Source organism: Orcinus orca, chromosome 2, assembly GCF_937001465.1.
Source record: "Orcinus orca chromosome 2, mOrcOrc1.1, whole genome shotgun sequence".
In the NCBI taxonomy this organism is placed as follows: Eukaryota; Metazoa; Chordata; class Mammalia; order Artiodactyla; family Delphinidae; genus Orcinus; species Orcinus orca.
In genome coordinates, this window is record NC_064560.1 from 154,966,156 (window position 1) to 154,975,349 (window position 9,194).

Below are 9,194 nucleotides of genomic sequence, written 5' to 3' on the forward strand. Positions count from 1 at the left end.
TCACTGGAGAAAAGCTGGGAGGGTGGGAAGTGAGGGGCAAAGCAGAGGATGAATGTAGTCTGTGCTCTGCATGGGAAACTGTTTTAAAAATAAAATCTCTTTTGGCCCTTTTTTTTTTTTTTTTTTTTTTTGCGGTACGCGGGCCTCCCACTGCTGCGGCCTCTCCCGTTGCAGAGCACAGGCTCCGGATGCGCAGGCTCAGCGGCCATGGATCACGGGCCCAGCTGCTCCACGGCATGTGGGATCTTCCCGGACCAGGGCACGAACCCGTGTCCCCTTTATCGGCAGGCGGACTCTCAACCACTGCGCCACCAGGGAAGCCCCTGGCCCATATTTTTTAATATGGGCTTCCGAAAGTAAGAATGGTGCTTTAATTACCTATCAGGTTAAAACACAAGATATTTTACTTCTATATTTTAAACACACACATACATATGCACATGCACAGAGACATAAGGGAATAAATATGCCATCACATCAACCTTTACTTAAAGGTTCTCCCGATAATTAGTTCATAACAGGTGATTAAGCAGTTGCTAAATATACTTGAAGTGAATTTACAAGGCAAATGAAATATTTTAACCAACAATAACATCATAGCAGCTAAGTACATAAAACAAAGTAAAATGAAATAAGATAATTACTAAGTTTTCTTTTCAACAGTTTCATCAGGTCTGTTACTCACTGGGTACTGCATGGTTGAGGTAGAACCATGGTTTATAGCAACTGTTGGCGTCCCCAGGGCTGGAGCAGTGGGTGGGTGGCAATATGAAACAGAACCCCAGCTAGTCCAGAATGTGGTTCTGATTCACTGTCCTCACTACTGTGCTGGGACAAAAGTGAACGGTATGAATCACCATAAGAAAAGGGATGTTGTAATATTCTGGGCTACATGGGAAAAGTGGCAAGAGTTAAGAAGCTTCCTTCAGCGTTTCTGCAACTTCAACTCATTTTTTAAATCTTTTTATCCCTCCCTCAGAATCCTAAGAGCTGGAGCTCAAATTCAGTTTTGAGCTAATAGAGAGAGGGAAGGCAAGAGGTTAAACCAAACTGTTAACTGTGTCTCTTCAAAACTGACATTTAATACAGGGTGTAAATCACTAGGGGAGCCTGTTATTCCTTCAGGAATGCAATTACATAGGGTCAAATAAAACATGAAAGAAACCAACAAGTTTTAAAATGTAGTATGTTCTCAAAAGTAGGCAAGAAGGAATGTGAAGCAGTCCAAATATGCTAACACTCCCTGCTGTCCTATAGGAGAGGATTACAAGAAGAGGTTTCTGCTTTTTAATGATTATGTGGTTAAGCATGGGTATGGAAGCACATCACCCAATCTGGCTGCTCCCCACTGGACTCCGGGCTTCCCTGAGCTCCCTGCATTCATTCAAAGCAGGTGTAGGCTCTGCTCTTCAGTCCATTACCATTACAGTCCCATTACCAGCCCTGCCCTCACTTAACACTTTGCAGAAGTGTTTATATGGCTGTACAGAGTACACCATGGGCATTTTTTCTGTTTCTCTCATTCATACTGAAAACCATACCACCAGCAGAATTCTTATTCTGTGACTTCAAAGACAGATAAAAATTAGTACAACTTCAGCTAAAAGCTTTCCAATATTTATGGCGACTTGTAAATTGTGTAGGTGCTAATTTACTTCATGGGGTGGATGGAAGGTGGGCTTATGTTTGTATTTTGGGAAGTGTCTGTTAACTGTTAACTGGTATACTTCAAAAATCTGATGTGTTAAAAACTTGGGTTGGACCTCCTTCAGTTTAACATTCTCAAGAACTAGGGTGACCAACTTGTCCCATTTTACCTGGCACTCTCTGGATTTTAGCGCTGAAAGTTCTGCATCCCAGGAAACCTCTCATTCCCCTGACAACTGGGACAACTGGCCATCCTATCGCAAACAAAAGACTATTCCATACACAGAGTATATATCCTCTCTTTACCCCTGTGCTTTTAACCCTGTGTGTACCCAATGCATGTGCACCGGGTGTTTATACAAACAGGCACACGCATGACAAGCACATGGATTCTGAATCAAACCAAGAGAACCAACTTGTAATGCATGTTTCTTTAAACTCTTGCTTTTAAGCATATTCAACAGCGTGATAGAAAGCATGGTGGATAGATTGAGGAGAGGGGATGTCTGGGAAGGGACATTGGGATCACAGCTAAACTAATTATAAAAGAATTCAAACAAAACAGACAGGTCAGTTGGGTTCAGATCCCTGTATAATCACTGATGTTTTATAAGCTAGTTCTCACTTCTCCAAGAAAAATACAGTTTCACATGAGTTGTGACTCAAACTTGATTTTCCTTATCTTGCTTACAGAAAGTATCACACTACAAACTGACTTCCCGGAGTCTAACTCCAAAGGGTGTAGGTTCTATCTGGTTGGCTGAACCTTGGGAGCCTCCTCTCCCCCAACCACCCCAAGGCCAACCAGGCAATGTTAGCCTCAGGCTGGTCCTTGTGAATCGTGAATCCTGTCCAGGGGCAGCTGCTGAGGTCAGGTTGGTCCCCCTCCTGCTCATTGACTAGGCAAGCACCGTGGGGTATGCCTCTGAAGTGCACAATTTCCACAGCCACTTACCACACTGGCAGTTCTACGTGCTTCCAGGTCTTTCCAGCAACCCCTTGGCAACTCCACAGATTGCATGGCTGCCTCAGGCCATAAAATATACCATTTTGATGGCAAGCTGAATTATGAAAGTCTTGGGGATCAGTAGAGTTCCTAAGAATAGCCTAACTCTGAGAAGCCCCAAGACTAGAGTAAAATTTAGCTCGTTTTATACTTCTAAGTCATTTGGCTCCTTCCTTGACTCTTCTCCTGACAGTGCAGTAAAAATATATCTGTCCCAGGAGAATTCATATTCATTCTCTCCCGCTCTCTGTCTCTGTCTCTGTCTCTGTCTCTCTCTCTCTGTGGCTATTTCCTTGTTCTGTTCAAAAGATGCCAAACTGATATGCTCATCAGAAATAACACAAAGTAAAGCAAAAAATAATAATAATTACAGCTTTCCCTCCTGACTTATCATGCATGCTCCTCACTATAGAGGCTCCCCTTTCCTGTGCTTAGAACTTGTCGGTCCAGATCAGACATTCCATAAGCATCAGTCTCTAAACTTAGTCAAATGTAAAGAAATTGGTGGTAGACTGTTAGGACAAATAGAGGCTCAAAGCCTAAAGGAAGAGACTTGGGAGGGTAGAAAGGTTCCTCCCTGCAATTTTCAGATGAGCATGAGGTATGCTCTGGGGAAAGAACACGGGCTTGGGAGGCAAACAGGTCTGGGTTTGAATTCTAGCCCAGGCACTTATTAGCTATGTGATCTTGGACAAGATACTTCACCACTGTAAATGACATCCTCATCTGTGCCGTGGGGATAATTCTAGTTTCAATATGAGAATAGGAAATAACATAGCACCCAATACATAGTAGATGTTTAATAAGCCGCAGCTTTTACTACCATGGAGACAGATTTCTCAGGAAAAAGTGACCCCTCCAACAGCCCAGTGTGTTGTGTGCCGCAGTGCCCTCCATATTTTGACTGCTGGGTTTCTTCCCTAATGGACACATCTCCAGGAACTCTCTGCTCTTAATCCCAGCCCTCGACCCACACGCCCTAACTGGCCTGAGGCAAATCACTTACCTGCCTCAACGGCTTCATCTGTAAAGAGGAGGATAATAACATTTACCTCCCTCAGAGGAGTGTTGGGAGAATTAATGAATGCTTGCAAAGTACCCTGAGATTTATAGATGAAAGGCAGTGTAGAATTGCTTAGTATTATTATAAATATCAGTATTATTTTGACATATTTGCATACATACATGTGTGACCAAATTTGCATCTAGAGTACTGGATGAAAGTATGTGACCTTCAAATATCATTGTATGAGTACCTCTGGCACCCATGGATGTTTATGTCTGGGTAATTTTTATACGATAGGACAACTGGTCCCAGAAACAAGAATTTGCCCAGAAAGCGAAGCACTGCTTTGGGTAGCTGGTATAAAATCAACCATAGCCTATGATTAAATGCTTTCTAGAAGCCCTTTTGGCCAGTGCCATGATCTTTCCAGCTGCCTTTAGGGGCTAAGGCCTGACTATGTGATCAGCTCCTTAAAAAGCAGTGAAGTATAACTCTCAGACTCCTCTATGTACCAACTCAAAAAAATGATATGAGCCTAGAAGAGTTTGTCCCCAAGCTAACCATATCCACTTGCAAAACGCACAGGCATAAAATCAGATTGCAAAGAAACACCTCTTTCAACCCATCTCACAGCCATTTGTCTGCCAAATTCCAGCTCTTGCTGCTTCCCTCCTCTTCCCAGTAAGGCCCCTGGTTCCTCTCACTTGGTCCTCCTCCCCAGCAACTCAATTCCCTCCCCACTAAGTAGTGCAAGGTGACATTACAACACCATCCACCGCAATATCACAGCATGTAACTCCCAGGAGACCACTTCTGTAGCCTGTACTCTTAGGAATAAAAGAGTGAGAGCAAGTGGAAGCTACCTGAGGAAGTTAAAATTCCCCTGTGCCTCAGGACTGAGCCCTCAGCAGCCATTCCTTGCTTGTATGAGGATGTGGCCTCCTCCTCTGATTCCCAAAACAGAGTAGCATATGGGCGTCAGCAAGACATATGTCTGGTCTCCACCATAAACCTTTGCAGCCTGGCAAGAAACAGCAAGGCTTATTCCAGACCCAAATTCTCATTCCTGCTACAGCCATCATAAATGCCTGCTGACACCAAAGAAGAACAAGCCTGTAATCCTCATAAAAGAACATTCTGGAACCCTGGAAACCAAAGAAGGATTCAATTGCCAGTTTTTAAACTGACATCCTGTCTGCTTCTAGGCTAGTTCGGACATCAAGGAAGCAGGTGATGGCCTCCGAGGTTTGGGTTAAAGGCTGCATCCAGGCCTCTCTGTTCCTAACAACTCCCAGCACTGGCTGGGCAGATGGCCTGAAGTTCCCACAACTTGTGGTTAAGACATTGTCTCCAGAAGGTTGTGTGTAGAATGGAAATATGCAACATGAAAATCAACATTTTAAATCATTCCAGTGGTGTGCTGGAACCAGGTCCAGTGGCTCGAGAGAGCCAACTATGTGCATCTCTCCCAACTCAATGTTCACATCACATCGATAGCTTGAAATCAGCTGTTATTGCCTGGAAATCACCGAACACTGCAAACCAGGATTTCTTCTCCCTTCAGAAAGCTGGTTATTAAACCTCTACTGCACACCACCAATTAGCACCCATTTGTAGCCATTATCATTTGGCCGTAGGTGGGTTTACGCCATTACCAAGGAATGAGGTTCAGGTGGGCCTTGAGTATGGAAAGCAGATGAGAAGGCTGAGAGGCATGGGGAGTTAACCCAATGGCAGGTGAACATGGAGGGAAGGGAGCATGATTGCAAGTTGTCTGAGAGCAGCGAGAGGGTACTGGATGCCTCAGTGGGGGAACGAGCAGAATGCCCACTTCAAGGTTTTGCCAAAGGTTGGCTGGTCTTGTAGATTTTAGCAGCAAGTAGAGGATGCAGCAAGCTTTGCATTCCCTAAGGTGTTAGCAGAAAGAAATCTGGGTTTGAGGTCCTTTGTTGCCCTAACAAACTGTATAATCTCTGAGTCTCACTTGCCTTAGCTCTAAAGTGGAGCTAACAGTACTCCTCTGATGGGACTTGTGAAGGATTCAGTAAGATAATGTACGTGCTCTTGACAGTGGTTCTAATATTGATAAATTGATGGACACTTCCCTGCCCTCTTATTCTATTTCTCAACGGTATTTGTCATGTTCAATCAGTCTGGACCTGAAACTCTCAACCACTCTGGCTACTGAAACTCCACACTCTCTTGGTTTTCTTTCCACTTCTGTGATCCTGCCTTTACTGAGTCTGTCTTCTCTACCCCTCCTCAAAACTTAATCTCCTTCTCCTGTTTCTCTGCACAGCCTCACTAGGCAATCTCAACTAGTCCCATGGATTTAAATATTATCTTCTTGTTGATGACTTCCAGACCCCTAGAATTATCCTTTGTCTAGACCAGTGGTTCTTAAAGTGAGAACCCTGGACCAGGAGCATCAGCATCACCTGAGAACTTGCTAGAAATGCAGATTCACAGGTCCCACCCAAACCTTCTTAATCGGAGACTCTGGAGGTGAGCCCAACAACCTGTTTTAGCAAGCCCTGCTGGTACTTCTGATGCTTACTGAAGTTTGGGAACCACTAGTCCAGACTAACATCTTTAATGGCCTTATTTACATCTCTACTTACATGTCTCATAGAAATATCAAAATTAACACATCCAACACAAAACTCTTCATTCCCCAATTCCCCCTCAATTCTGCCCACCTACCATGTCCTCAGAATTGCTCGCTAATAAAATGGCACTATCTTCCACTCATTTGCTAAACCTGGAAATCAAGAAGTCGTCATTCTGTCCTTCCTTTCTCCCAACTTCCTCAGCCCACATGTAATCTATTATATGCAAATACCACTAAGTCTCTTTTCAAATTATACCACAAATGGGATAGTTTCTCCATATTTCCATCACCACCACCATAACTGGGACCACCACCAAATCCTGCTCCTTCAAGCAGGACTGATGTAACATTTTTACCTGCTCCTACTCTTGACCCATCCAACCCATTCTCCATGCTGCAGCAAGAAAGCAAGCTCTTCTTAAAATGGAATTTAGCTCATGACGTTCTCCATCCTAAGACATTTTCAATGGTTTTCACTTTGACCTAGAAGAAAATCCAAACTCTATACTATGGTTTCCAAGGTCCTGCCTGACTTGACTCATACCCACCTCTCTATTACCTCACCTACTGACATTCTCTCCCTCCCTACTGTGTCCCAGACTCACTGGTTTTCTCTGTTTCCTGAACAGGCCAACGCCTTCCTACCTCAAGGACTATGTTCTTCTGTCTGGAATCTTTCTCCTCACCCTGTGAGTGGCTGGCCCTTCTCATGCTCCCGTCTCAGGTTAAATGTCACTGCCCTTTGTGTCCTTTCCGTACCATCTATTTAAAGTCCTCTCCACAGCCCATTATTATTCTCTCATCACCTTGTTATTTCCTTCCTAGCATGTCTGAAGTTTGTTAGGTTTCTATTCAATCATCTACTCACTTGATATTGCTTCTAGTTTGCTCTTCTCTATTCTACTCACCCCACCACCCTGAATGTAAACTGACAAAGGAGGGGGCTCATCTTTGTTCATCACTGTCAGTGTCTGGCAATGACTGGCACAGGGCAGGTAGTTGCTGACGTTGCTGATTATTGCATGTGGACAGGAGCTAGGTACTTAGGAGGTGCGAAAGCCACTATATCAGGCCTTTCAGAGCTCCCAGGTGCTGGATCCTAAGTCACAAGGAGTAGTAAACCTCATGCAGACCTTGTGTTCTTGTGTGCCGGCCCTGAGCTAGCAGGAGGCAGCCACTGCCCTCAAGGAGTCGATGCATTCATCTAGATGCAAGGTGAGTGGTATATGTATGTAAACACTGAACAAATGAAGATGTGTAATCAAGGATGAGATTGGTTCAAAATCTACATACCATGGAAATCTGGCGACAGGAAAGATGACAATAGGATAGGTGAGAAACGCTGTGAACTGGAGAAAAGCCTTTGAAGGAAGTGTGGGCTTCTGGTTTATGGTAATTTGTTCATTGTGAGCTTCTCATGGGCACAAGATACATACATCTTTCTGTTATTCTACTAAGCACATGTTTTGTTTTGCTTAAGGGCATAATTGTATCCATCCTTAAAGTGAGAAATCAGGGTCACTAGTCTAGATAGGAAGCCTCCTTTCTTTCGCCATGGAATAGGCTCCAAGCACATAGGCAACTGTGGGGGAGAAGCATTATACTGTATGTAGTGAGGAGTGTAGTCTTCGAGACAAGTTCCTTTTTTGGTTCTATAATTTGCCAAATGTGTGATGCTGGACAAATTAACTTTGCCAAACCTCAGGAAAGAAGTGTTCTGATTAAGATTAAATGAGATAAAGCACGTAAAGCACTTAGTTTAGCGTATTGTGGATAATCAATAAATGATAACAATTCTGTGATTTCTATCTGGACATCTAGGCTATAATTGCTAAAATATGAAGGGGAAAAGTAGTATTACATCATCTCCTTTATGCCAGCCTCTGAGCTGGGCATGGTAAACTTCGTTTTCATTTTGTTTTTGTTTAATCATCATAACAAAATTATGAGGTAAATATTTTATTCCCACTTGGCTCACGTGATTATGCAGATTGATAAGTCCCAAGATCTGCAGTCAGCAAGCTAAAGACTCAGAAGATCTAATAGTATAATTCTAGTCCAAAGGCTGGTAGGCTCGAGACTTGGGAATAGGCAATGTTTCAAGTACAAAGGCAGGAAAAGTTAATGATTCCATTCAAAGCCTATCGGGCAGGAGAAATTCCCTCTTGCTCGTGGGAGGGTCAGCCTTTCTGTTCTACTCAGGCCTTCAACTGATTGGATGAGGCCCACCCACAATAGGGAGAGCAATCTGCTTTACTCAGTCTACTGATTCAAATGTTAATCTCATCCAGAAACACCCTCACAGTCACACCCACAGTAATGTTTGACCAAATGTCTGGGTACTCGTGGCCTGGTCAAGTTGACACATAAAATTAAGCATCATACCACCTTACTGATAAAACTTAGAAAGATTAAGAAAGTTGCCCTAGAGTGAAACTAGGATTCAAATCAATGTTTATCTCACTCCAAAAATTCATACTATAGGTGTTGCTGCTCAATTAGTAAAATTTTTACTCATGATTCCCAAGCTTAATGTGTGCAACAAAAGAAGATGCCAGTTCTTCATTTCTTCCTTTGTCTAGGGGTGAATGTTTTTATCAAGGCTAATCCAAATGCATTTTGTGGTACAAGAGCTTCCGCTCCAAGAAAACAAGAGAAAGCAACAGTAGGGGTAAAGGAAAACAAATGACATTTCTGAACTTGGGTCCCTAATCAGACTGAAGATAAACTATCCTTTGCATTTGTTTGCTCCCTTGCTCATAAAAGTTAGAGCCGGCAAATGATTCATCACTGTAGTTATATCTGGCATATAAAGGTGCTCAGTAATTGTTTGCAAGTCAATAAACAAGCAAATGAATGAAAACAGGATGTTAATTTGAAAATTTCTACTGAGGCACTAAGATACAATAAAAAGGAAATTCCAA